We start from the raw sequence: 13,555 nt of genomic DNA, 5'->3' as shown, positions 1-13,555 counted from the left end.
GCAAACACAGGTGAGAAAGAGAGCAAAAGAGGTCCCCGTGGGCCTGCCGGGGCCCTGTTAATCCCAAAACCCCGACCCGGTACAGAGCAGCGGGGGATAGTTATGCAGTTACGTGCACCCCACGGTTTCTCTGTCTCTCTCTCTCTCTTTTTCTCTCGCTTGCTCCCAGGGGGGGGGGGGGCTCTTCACAATCTGCCAAGCGGCGGTGAATATGCATGATTTGTCTTTGTGTCTTTGTGCCGTTTGCGCATCTCGTGTATCGGTTGCATATGTGCAACCGCGAAGAAAATGCTGTACGAAGGGGTGGGCAATGGGGAGAAGTGACACACACACACACACAGACACATGCGAGCGGGAACAATCGCTACGAGGTCATCGCGTGAGTGACACAATTGCGGCAAAAAATAAGGCAACACTGTTAAATAAAACTCAGCACCGCGGTGCGCTGGTGCATCAGAAAACAATCAAAGCAATCAACTGTATCAACCCGCGTGGAGTTGCTGAGAGCACGAGAGTGAGAGAGAAAAGCAACACCACGTGGGACTTATTCCGGGAGAGAGAGAGAGTAAGAGAGAAAGTGATCCAGTGGGGGGGGGGAGTGAAAAATAATAAGAATAGGGTAACTCAAAGCATGACTGAGTGGCATGTTTTAGTTGCGTTTGTGCAACACTCACTCATCGGAGTAGCAGCAAAGAAAAAAACCGGACCAGTTCATATATTTATAGCCATTTACATGTATCCCTCCCTCCTTTTCTGTCTTCTTCATCTTCTTCTTCTTCATATGTCTCTCTCGCTCTCTCTCTCTCTCTCTCTCTCTCTCTCTTTCTGTCCCATCTTTCCGGGATGGGAAGTTTCGCCCCACGGCACGACTTTCCACGCGGAGAATACAACTCGTCGTGTTTCTTCTCCAAGTTTGGGATTTTCCGCACCGAACCGAAAACATTGCTCCGTCCGTCCGTTTGGCGAGAATTTCCCCGCGCGAGAGAAATTTCCCAAAAACCTCAACCCCCCCCCCCCCTCCACCCCTGCACAGGTACATGAATGTGGGCGCGAGCGCGCGCGTGTGTGAGTGCGCGCCTGCTGCGGGAGATGTGTTATTTCTTCATCGCCTCAATTGCAATCGGAAGCATTTGTTTCGACCTTTTTCTTGCCGTTTGTTGTTTGCCTGTTCCAACCTCATTTCCCCCCCCCCTCTCCCTACCTTTTTTCCTTTTTGCAACTGTGTCAAAATGGCCGACCGCCCCTGTGCACAAGGTGTGTTGCACGGGCTCACAATAATAATGGCCATGCACAAAATTAAATCTCTTATCAGCCGATTCTTCGCTTTGTATCCGAAAATTTGTTCTTTTTTTGTTGTTGCATTTTATTGCAACGGAAACGAAGGACGCAGCTGCGATGGATGGCAGGGGACAGTTTGCCTGGGGGAGGAGAAATTCAATTTTAAAATAGCAAACTCTGCTGCTACTTGGATCGATTTCTAAATAGATGTCTTGCGCTTTAACGCGCCTGTTACTAAAAATACTACACTTGCATATGTATATGTGTGTGAGTAATAATGTATCTTAAAAAGTGCACCACATGTCTCCACTACCCCCTCCACGTCTAACACCAACATTCGACATCATGACCATCATCATCATCATCATCGTCGTCGTCGTCGTCATGGCATACTTAGCAACGCGAAGTGAGGTGCAGTGGTCAGAGCCCGTTTTCCATTGCGATTAAAAACACACGCACACCAAGGCAAGTGGTGCATGCCACCGAAAGCAATCCGCTACCCTGCTCCCCCCCCCCACCAAAAGACGTCACCTTACTTCTTCCATGCACCGGAGTGCTGAGATCGTGCGAGCAGCAGTGGTTGCTGCCGTAGGAGGAAACGAAAGGAGTTATGGGTAGCAAACACACATTCACCCCCGGATGGGAGAGAAGCAAAGGAAATACAGACCACCACCAATGATTACAATGCAAGTTGCAAAAAGAAGGGCGATTTTTTTTTTATTTTTGTTTCTCGCAAGAAACGGTCGAGCGGGGACGGGAAGAACAACACCGAGCGAACGACAGATCGGCGTGCTGCTTATCGGGTTGTGTGGTGCAATGTTTTGATGGCAGTGGTCGGCAACCTGCTTTAATTGGCAATGCTTCCAATAACTTTTTTTTAAAGTTGCGGTGATATCTTGCCTTTTTGCAACCAACAGCATTACAAGTACGATACTTTTGATTATTTTATTTCGTTTTTGTTTGCTGCTCTACTTTTGTGCTAAATGTGATATTATCTTATCGATGTAGATACAGTTATCTTACTCGCTGATTATATAAATCAAACAACAGACAAACCGTAACCAACAAGTAAAGTAATTATATAACATACAAACCAATATAATAGCTACGAATTAGGTTGTTCAGGGCCATTTTTTTAAATAAAATATCATAGAAAAAAGAGATTTTCAGCCAATCCAACGAGCACTGCTACAACAATTTTATTTAAGAATTAAAACCTTTATTTCTTACATTGACCCCAACATTTGGACCTAAAATCGTTAGAAAATATAAAGAAAACAATAATAATAAGTGTATATGCAAAATCATTAGGAATCTTCCAATCTTAACAATATTTCGCAAAAAGTCGCAAAAAATATAGAAAAGCTTGGTCAAATATAAAAAAATACTATGAAATTTAAGTAAAATTCAAATTGGTAGTTTATTTATTTATTAATTAATAATTTATTTATTTATTTACTTATTTATTCAATGATGTATTGTAAGATTTTTAACATGCGTAGTAAAAATAATTAAAAATGCACATAATCCATTCTTTATTATCACTAACAAACATTCTATACTGACCGGTTTTATCTCTTTTCAAGATAAAAACACTAAAATTAGGGGTGCGCCTGTAGAAACTAGCCGCAGAGTATGATTTTTTTTTCATTGTTGAATATAAGTATGCGAAAAAAGCAGAAAATATATCTCTTGCTATCTAAAAGAAGATTCTTGTTTAGCAGTACGGCCGTAGCCTTTTTTATGAGTTAAAAAAGGAGGATTTTTTTCAGTATATTATGTTAGTATATTTATGTTGTACTTCAATTCATTCATGTATGCAATTTAAGATTCATTCATTCAATTATGAACTCTGCTTGATATTAAGCGATAAATTCATGTCTTGTACGTAATTTGACAGATTAAGCCATAACACCTCAAGGACATCATAATCAATATAAAAGCAATATACAAAAGTACTAAGAAAGTTTTACTGGTTCAAAGACATTACGGAAATCGTACTAGTTCAATAAAAATAATAATAATAACAATAAAAAACGATAGAAATCAAAAGAACACAGCTATCAGTTGTAAATGGCAGACGATAGAACATGACACTCAATACGTAACCAGGCAAATTAGCAAATTACTCACCCACACTGTACCGTGGATCCAAAACGCATCAGATCAGTTAAAGGGTGGAACAAAATTTGGAGATAGTAAAAATGGTTGGTATTATTCGGAATATATTACATGAGTCATACGGCCAGAGCATGGACTCCGTTCGTCGAAATCCGTTCGTCGCTCACTTTAAAATGAATGATCGGATTTCTCAATGAAAAATGAGTGACATCACTATCTCATGAGTGCAAATTAGTACAGATTGGGTGTTGCGACGAACGGATTTCGACGAACGATGTCCATGATTCAAAATGATTCAGTAAAACTATTTGAAAATGAAAGAAATCAAGTAAATAATTTTAACATATCCTACGAATATTAATGAAAATACTACAAAACACCAAATTAAACAAAACTCTCTGCATCGTTAAAGTACCCCTAATACTGCGCCCAAAGGCCCGATTGCCGACCACTGGCCCGACACCACACACAAAAACGTAAATGGTAAATGGAATGGCCATGGAAATGGCCATTTGGAAGGCGGCCAGCCCAGTGAGCAAAATTAATACAATAAAAGCGTAAACGCGTGCAAATGGCCCTCGCGATGACGAATGGCGCGGGCCCAGAAAAGAACGCGTACATTGTGCGAATGTGAGCGTGTGTGCGTGTATGTTTTGCGGGCAAATAAAGCGGCATGCCATGTTGGCCTTAGTAAGCGGCCCCTTCCGAATGAAACAAAATTAACGGCGCCACAGTATATAAATATGAAATGAACGTTTGAAGGAAAAAGAAGCACCATTTTCCTTGACCTAATTATTCGCCCAAGAATCACATCAAAGGATTTGATGTTTTTATCGTTGTTTTAGTGTGTGTGTGGTTGTGTGCCCGAAATGCACTACCTTTGCAAATAAGTAATAGAATAAGTGTGACAGAGAGAAGCAGCGTGGGTGAATGGTTTTTTTTTTAAATACTTCTTGGTGTGCAGTTTGGAGTTTGAAAGCCATTGAAAAGCGGTACCCAGAACGAGCTTCCCGAGGCCGTTTCACACCCCGCTGAAGTGGCCAACAAGCTAGCGCACCCACGTTAACAACACAACCGAAAGTCGAAAAGTTATTCCAAAGATTAGCTTTTATTAGTTTTCCGGAAATGTGTCTTTTGCAACCGTGCGCCGTGGCATAATTTTTGCACCTCGTTCGAATTTACCTATGCCACCATCTTTTATTTTCCAGCCCGTTCCACCCTCCAGCCGTGCTACCTTTCTCTCCCTTGGCAACGGAAGAAAAGGAAGGAAAAACAAGACTCACCTTTTCCCCTCGCGTGACACGGGCAGCGAGCGGTGGCGAGTGAGGTGAAAAATTGGCCACCAAATGGGCGCTCTCAATTTGACTTTGCGCTGCCATAAGCGCTCTCCGCGATTGAGTGTGTGCTTCGAGTTTTAAGGGTACGTACAAACACAGCTTAATGGAATTTACGCACACTTTTGCCGACTCTTCAATTGTTGATGCGACGCGCCGAAGAGGTCGAACCCGTTGGGTTCTCGTCCGTCGGCTGTTCGACCGCTCGGGCGTCGCTTGACTAGACACGCTTGACGGTAGGGCGCCCCCCCCCTCCGAGTGGTCTTGTCGCCGTCCCGTTCGCTCGGCTTAACAAGGTTGCTGCAAATTTGCATTCGGAATTTACAACTAGCAGCAGCAGCAGCAGCTGCTGCTGCTGCTGCTGCAACCATTTGTATTTCTTCACAGTGCACAGTGCAGCGCAAGGGGCAGTAAGGGGATAACCTGTGCAGAGGGAAATATTGTATCCGTATCCGTTTGCGCGACCTGTCCGCGTACGGTCATGTCAACGAAAGAGCGAGAGAAAGAGAACGATACAAGACAACGAATGAAACAAGAAGAAACGATTAAAACCAACTTAAAGAAGAGTTGCATCCGCATCATCTCAGCAACGATTACACACAACACAACAACAACAACAACAAAAACACCCTTTTTTTGCTTCCAAGCTACAACACTTCCAAAACCAATACACCGATACCGACCCGAAATCGGCCTGTCTCATTTGAACGGCTTTAAAATCCCGCTCGCACCGTCTCGCTCGCGTGCCCACCAATCGACCCATCTCTCAATGTCGTAACAATCTCGTAAAACATGAGCAGCCAAAGCGTTATTGTGCAGCTGTGACGCTTATTAGCGGCAGCGGTTGATTTTTCAAAGATACATGTCGTCGTCGCCGTCGCCCAGCAAACACTGGAGAAGGAAGACATAAATAAAGCGTGAGAGAAAGAGAATGACGAGAGTGCGCGCGAGAGAGAGAGAGAAAGGGCGAATGAGTGGCTGTGCGGGAGCGGGAAAGGAATGCGTAACGGCACAAGGGCACGCGCGCACTTTTCTCGATCGGCGCTCTCTTGCACGATGGGTCGAGGAGGAAGAAAATATACACCCCCCCCCCCCCCCCAACTGTCACTCAGCTAGTGGTGCGAGGAAGACGGTGCTAGCGAAGGAGAGGTGTGAAGGTCCACATCCACTAATGAATTCAATTCAAGTGTCCATTTGGGCGGTGTAAATGGAGCTGCAAATTGTTTGACATTACAGACCACAGTTTGCGTAAAATAATTCAACTTCAAATTAAATCATTTACATTACACTTACAGGATGCTTTTTAACTGCAACTGTTTAATAAACGAGAAGCCGTTTTGTAGATTGTACCCACACACACACACACACACAGGGAGAGGCGAAATGTAAACAAAAGCCGCAGGTCACTCACTCACTGACAGGTATGCGACCGCTTCGGCACGCTCGTACGCTCGCTCACTCTCTTTCACACTGCCGCTCCGTCTCGTTCTTACTCTCACGCACAGTTTGCTCTTTACCGTTTTTTTATGAGTGTGGGAAATACGCGCGTGAGAATTCGGGGCAAAGAAAAAAAAAGCACAGAATTCCTACACATAAAAGTGTCGTTTTCAATTGAGTAATTCTATTACACCTTTTGAGGTACATTTAAAAATGATACCTTTTACGAGCGTGAGCAACGCGTTCTACATATTAAAAATGCAAATTAAAATGCAAACAAAATAAATCTAATCACAAGCGAAACGTTGGCCCCGATTTGCGTGGCCAAAAATAGAAATGTCCATTGTACGATGTTTGGGATTTATTCCATATATCGTTGCAAAAGGCAACACAGGCAGGCAAAGCATTTGCGCTCCCTCCCTAACTATTTGTGGCTTTATCTCACGCATACATGCGCACATTCAAACAGCTTATGTTCGATGTTTCTATTCATTCGTACATTTTTTTTTTTTGAGTATGTATCGTGTGCTGAGATGATCGAACACCCCGTTTTGCGATTGTGGTGTAGTGGTGGTTTTCCTTCATCCGCTTCCATCACTCATGCTGCAAACTTCCCTTTTGCCTGCTGTAGCGGCAGACAAGGGTTAAACAAGGCGGGGGGGGGGGCACCTCTCACCGTCTCTAAATGCACCCCGCCCTTGTTGAAACATAATGGGGCCATCGTTAATTTATTTCTCTTTCTGCCTTTCCTGCCCCGCCGTCGTCCGTCGTGTAGCACTGCACGGAGCGACACTCATTTAACCCCTCTCTACGGGTCACTCACGGCACTACTCAGGCTCTCAGTCACTTTGTTTCTTTTTAGCAAATTTGAATCGAATAGAGACGAGCGAAGACAAAAAAACAGCGAACATTGAATCGTTCATGCAACTCCTTAATTAGTTGGCGCGAAGATTATCGGACCGAATAATGCTGTGTGTATGTGTGCGAGTGCGAGAGATACGTGCATGCAAGAAAGAGCAAAGTAGCCGCAGCATCAAGCACGAGCGAGTTGATTCATCGTATGGTTTTGTTAGCTGGGCGGGGAGGGCAACCGTGCGCCCAATGACTCTTTTTGCAAGTGCGAGCGAGAAATGGTTGGTTTCTGTTTTTGTTTCGACACGATGGATTTGTTTTTTTTTTTGCGCGATATGAATTTGCTCCCCAAAGTCCGAAGAGCACACACTTCGCTGGTGTCGCGCGGGGCCTTTGCAACGGGACAGAGTGAAGAGGGGCAACAACAAAATGCAACAAACGCGCGTTGTCTATACCTTTTTCTCCGACGACGACGAAGCCGCGCTCTCTTCTATTTCTCATACCAGCGCACCCCTTCACGGGAAGGGGAAAGCGGCAGCGAGCGCAAATTGAAGGCAACGCAAAGCTAACGGCAAAACGGATGCAGACGAGTGTAGTGAAGTGAAACACACAGAAGCAACACCAACAACAACAACAGCAACAACAAAAAGATTCATTTCATTTCGGACATGGTGCGGGCTTCTCTTCTCGCTCCCAGCCGGAAAGTGTAATTTTGAAAGGCACAAGGCGCGCACATTCAAACACACGCACACATAAGCACGATTTGTTTCGCCAACAACATGACACGTTATGCATGCATGGGGGACGGTTATGGACCGAGAAGAAGAAGGGTGTTGAAAAATCGATATCGAATTGAAAGTTTAGTCACTGGAAGAAAATTTGATTTTCCAATTTGTTTTTCCCGTGCAGTCTTGCTGTGGCCATCTTGTTTTTTGGTGTACACCTGCGGTGGGTGAATTTTAATTACTTTCATTAAGCAGTTTGGCATGAATAAATTAAGATACTATTAAGCCAGTTGTGTAGAGTGGGCATTGACTATCAGAGGGCCATTTACCACAACCCGATTGACTTAACTGTTTACATCCATATCGTGCTAACTGTCATAATTTTACAGCAATCCTACAATCATATTAATTCCCACTCGATATGGAAATTCCTTCCAAGCGAGACACATTTGTAACCTTATTAAATGTTATTGACTGCACTGGAATTAATTTCTCGGCCTTTGTGTGTGGAGCGCACGACACCACCACAACGCTACACACTGCTTCGATTGTAATCATCATCATCATTGCCGTCACCATCATCATCATCATCACCCTTTCGAAACACACGCTATGTATGCATATAATTGGAATGGAAAAGGGGCAGCGGCGGCAAGAGGCGCAAGAAAAGTCATAAATATATCTTACGCTTCGAAAAACTAAATATTCCCCACTTTAGCACAGCGGCACTGTTGCCGTCTCTGTCAGCGTGACGGAAAAGTGACAGCAAGACAGTGACACCCCGTTGCGGTATGCCCCCCCCCCCCCCCCCCCGGTCTCGGCAGCTGCCTCGGACCCGTCCGGACAAAAGATGGGTAATCGAATCGAAGCACCAAGTAGATAATTAGCTGCAGCATGCTGGAGGTACGCGCGCACGGTGAGTGCGCGCACTCACTCTCACGCTTCCCCACCCCGTCCTGTTTTGTCAGCTGGGTGTTCGGGCCGGCAGAGAGCGCGCGGTAAACACTCTCACGCTCTCACGCTTTATGGTGAACGCGCGCGCTTGTGTTTATCCCACACCCGCGCGTGTTTTGCGGTGCCGTTTCATCCCCGCTTTACGAAATCGTCGCAGAAGCAACACTTCACCGCCGCTCCACTCCTCTGCTCCTGCCCCACAAAACAGGATATTGAGAGCGATATAAAGGCATTATCCGGTTCCCGGTGCTGCCACCTCACCGCACGAGGGGGGCATCAACAAAAATGTCTTCTCAACAATCGTGTATTTACGTGCGTGTGTGTGTGTGTGTGAACGAGTTGGAAAATAAAAACACATAATAATAAGAAGGGGACACTCTTTTCTTTTCCCGCGCTCTTCTCTAACAACCTTGCAATCCCCGCAGAACCGACGACCCGGAGTGCAGCCCCTCTTGCCCCATCCGTTCCCCTTCCTCGACAAAAAAATACCGCTTCGATTTGTCCAAGGTCTATCGAACGCCCTATTTGCGCCCCGAACAATCTGGTCTGATCTCCCATTCCACCCTTGCACGCGGCTACATGGCACTGTGTGAATGTTTGTGTATTCGGTTAAGAGAATGGTTTATTATTGCCCCGTTTTAGAGGGGTGGCGGGTAAGAGGGATGAAGCCCATTGTATGTCGTCGTGTCGTCGTCGTCGTCGTTCACATCATGCCGCCCCGATTCGCCGTTTTGGGACGAATAAAAGAGAGCATTAAGTAGTGTGTGGCGGTCACCCTACGACCGTTTCCCTCATTTTTGTGTGTTTTTTTTTGTGTTCTGTGGGCAAGGGAGTTGCATGTGCTAATTTTTGTTTTACTCGAATAAAATCAATAATATATATATATACAAACACACACAGACACAATGTACAACTGGCTGTGGGTTGAGTTAGTGCTGCCATTTTACTTTGTTTATTGCAAAAAACCGGAATGAGGTGCGATTTTTAAATTATTATTTTTTACAAACACGCCATGCCGTTGCCTAGGGAAACGGTGCTTGTATAAATTAAATCAATCAACCTTTCCGTTCGATGTGTTGCTCTCTAGAGTGCGAGATTCAAAACGACTGCAACGACTGCAAATTGTGTACGACGCCACGAGGAATGTGCCTGAAGCTCGTCATTATCGTCAGTCAATTTAAATGCGGAATAGGTGAAATTCAAACGAAATGATTTTTTGCTTCAGCGTCATCTGCGCCATTGTTGGCGCGACAGGCAGCGCGGGAAAAGGGACGCACTTCCTCGTTACGCACCGAATAATGTTCACCATCCCCGGCCCTTACCCACCACCACAAATGCGGGATAGAGTAAGAGAAGACGCGTTCATTTTGCGTGACTAACGTAAATATTTGATTAACGATCCACCATTCAACCGTACACCGCTCGCACAGCACTACTACACCACCACCACCACCACCGCGCATCTATTTACAGCGATAAAGCTCTTGTGTGGACACAAACACACTTGTACGGGCCGCTTGTCTGCCTTTTTTCTTTGTCTGTTTTAAACTTAACGCGCTGCTTGACGTCACGCGCGGAGCTCCGCGTCGCGCGTCGTGCATTATGAAACTGCGCGCGCGATAATGCTAGAGGGCGCCACCGGTCGTCCGGTAACACAACAAGCGGTTTTTCGGTATCAGAAGCGATGATTAATTGCGCGGTGAGTCACGCGGTGGGTGGGGTGCTGTGCTGCACTATGTGTAGGCAATCTTTCAACCCGCAACCCATCTCCCTTCGGGCGATTTGTACTGATTAGAGAGAGAGAGAGAGGGAGAGCCGCACGGTTTCGTGGCCCAGGGCGATAAGGGATGTTCCCCGCTTGGTTCCGCGGGCGATACCGCAGGACACCCGCGCTGCTGTTGCTAGGAAACGTGGTATGTTTATGAGGCGTTTTTTTTCTCCTACCGTTGTTGCGTCAATCTGTTACAAAATCGGTATGACGTGGACAAGGTGTAAAGTTGTGTACTTTAGAGGTAATAATGTTGGTGTTTGCTTTCCCCTCGTATCTTTCGGGGATGAGATGAACGAAGGGGTGACATGTGCAGAAAGAGGGAGATATTTAAATTCCATTTATGGTGATTGGCAACTGTAGCTCTGCTGGGCCTAGGGTAAAAAGGGGTAAGTGGGATAATATAAAAGCCTCACACTACTGTGAGATCATTAACAACGTTCCATCTGAATAGAGATTTAGTAACCATTTTAACCGCAAGGTCACATGAAACGGTCTTAACTAGATATTAGAGAGACATTTCAAAATATATAATGAATAAAATGTATAACATGCACGAAGATCCTGATAATGGTGGGAAGATATTTGATCCGTGATCGTCCGGAGTCGTCTGGAATCATCCGGAGTCGTCCGGAGGCTTCCGCAGAGGCTCGGAGTCGTCCAGAGTTTCTGGACTTGTCCGGAGTCGGAGATGTCCGGATTCGAAGTCGTCCGTCAAAGTCAACCGGAGTTGGGGCCGTCCGGGGTCGGATGGAGACGACCGGTGCCATGTTTTTGTGGTCAGGCATTTCATATTTTCATTTCAGCCGACGGCCCCGACTCCGGTTAACTTCGACAGACGACTCCGGACGAGCCCCGACGACTCCAGATGACACCGGATGACTCCTGATGATTCCAGACGACACCGGATGACTCGGGACGACTTCGGATGATTCCAAAAAAAGTCGCTATGTATCCCGTTTCTAGAATATACACAAAACTATTGCTCTCTCCATCAGCGATGCGAGCAAGTAATAATAGTCTAACCAGAATAAATTTGTTATTTCAGCTAATCTATTTGAATTTTCCAATTTTTTGTTATCTTTTCAAAACAGGCTTTCATTTTGCTTACTTGCATTCTTCGTTAATACGTTTTGTTGTTGCTGTTGTTTTGTATATTTCTTGTTGATATTATTTCTATTTTTTGTTGAAATCATAGACTTTATCTTTATTTCTCAATGTATTAATGTTTCCCATTTTATTAATATTGTTATACTTTCTTTTGTCTCTATTCTATTCTTTATATGCGTGTTCCCATTGCCATTGCCAACTCAATGGTTTATAATTTAGTCTTTTAGCATAAATATTAGAAGATTCTGGTAATTTTCGGATTACTTGTTCATAATTTTGTCTCGTCAAATAAATTCTAAGGTAAACAACTTATTTCAAAAACTAGCATACAAATAGCATACGATCTATCCCCAAGTAACGCAAATAATGCGTTCCAAAGACACTCTCGTAACTCAGAATTTCGCGTAAGTCAAACGTCACGGTTTTTCTAGGCCAAATTATAGTAAATAAATTCCTTTTTTAGGTGTCTTTAATATTTTCAATCCACTCTATTACTTGTTGAATACAATTTGTATACAACTTTCGACTGTTTCTGTCTCTTTGGCGATTTAAAAATTATATAAAAAAATAATTTTACTTTCCATTTACCAATTGTTGAACATTATTGTGCCGATCTGTCATACGAACTGTTAAAACATAAAATAACTCGCATAACTCAAGTGTTGGGCGTAATTCAGGGAAAGACTGTATTGTACGGCGAGCAATCGCCGTAACAATCGTTTTCATGAACAAATAACGCCGTAAACGTTCGTAGGCTAATTGTTCATGAAAACACATATCCAGGAAATTTAAAATAAAACCTTCAAAGATATAAATTTGATTACAAATACACAAATTGTAACAGAATATATTCAAGATGTAAAATGTACATTGACGTACGTATTAAATACGTAAAAGATAAAATATTAATTAGATTATTTTCGTTGGCTCATATTGGAATATTTGAAAAATGAAAAACAGAACAGAAATAGTAATTTTCCCACACACATGTATGAGCAAAAGTGGATAGAGATTTGTAATAATTTCGTTTTATCTATATTGTTATTCTCCTTTTACGAGGTGGCTGATATATTCCTCTCTTCGAATTAATTGTTTCTTTGCGCTGCAGGTTTGTACACGATTGGCATCCTGCTAGGTCGCTCCCTCTTGAACTAAACTACAACCCCTCTCTCTCTCTCTCTCTCTCTCTCTCTCTCTCTCTCTCTCTCTCTCTCTCTCTCTCTCTCTCTCTCTCTCTCTCTCTCTCTCTCTCTCTCTCGACGGAGGGAAAACCCACGGAGGGACGATAAGGACACCGAGAGCTGAACCGAGTAACCGGATATAATGTTTGCTCTATTATAGCAAACACAACCAGGGGGAATCACTTCTCTGCTACGGGAAAAATGGGGTTTTCCCCTAACTGAGCTAGCAAACAGCAAAACCAACAAGGGCAAATAGCAACAAAAAAAGCCACACGATATGCTCACACACCACGAGGGTTCGAGGCCCGAAGTCAATCACGACACGCTCACGACAGTAGTCAACGCAGTAAACGGGCATGAGATTTCCCCGCCTGACTGTAGGAAACCAATGATAAACTTCGGGAATTGTTGTTAACCCTTGTGGGCATTAAATACCGTGGGGGAAAATGCCCAAAATGCTTCTGGTGGCGGGCAATACAATTATGCTAAGAGCGGATAAGGATGACTATGATGATGCCGACGATGATGACGATGATGGTCGCAATCGTCGACATGAACAAGCATGTTAGCTACTGTACTGTACGCCTCGTCAGTCCTCGACAGGAGGGGTGTAGTAACATGGTGTTGTAAGATGTAACCCAACCCAAAAAGGGGTGAAAAATCGTAAGGATCACACACTTACGTCGCACCGCGCTCCGTCGCGTACGTAGTTGCGCGTTAATTGAGGCGTTATGCGTACTTAAAGGAGGTTGGCGTATAAACGCATCAGTTCTATAGATAGTAAAAGCGTCACTG

At 44.3% G+C, this 13,555-nt stretch overlaps 1 protein-coding gene across 3 annotated transcripts in view; it reads left to right on the top strand.

Annotated features, from left to right (window-relative positions):
• Positions 1 to 13,555, top strand: part of LOC121599790 — a 38,479-nt gene that overhangs the window by 17,818 nt on the left and 7,106 nt on the right. Inside the window, exons 1-2 of one of the 3 annotated variants that reach the window (XM_041927859.1) lie at positions 9,390 to 9,676; positions 9,789 to 10,047. The exons of 1 other annotated variant lie outside the window; for it this stretch is intronic. The gene's annotated coding sequence lies outside the window, so the exon portion shown is untranslated. Of the gene's footprint in view, positions 1 to 9,389; positions 9,677 to 9,788; positions 10,048 to 13,555 lie in introns of those variants that run through there. One more of the 3 variants, XM_041927860.1, reaches the window with a different exon arrangement.

Source organism: Anopheles merus, chromosome 3L (assembly GCF_017562075.2).
Source record: "Anopheles merus strain MAF chromosome 3L, AmerM5.1, whole genome shotgun sequence".
NCBI classification, from domain to species: Eukaryota; Metazoa; Arthropoda; class Insecta; order Diptera; family Culicidae; genus Anopheles; species Anopheles merus.
The sequence above is the reverse complement of the archived record's forward strand: the minus strand, read 5'-3'. Positions and strand labels throughout refer to the sequence as shown.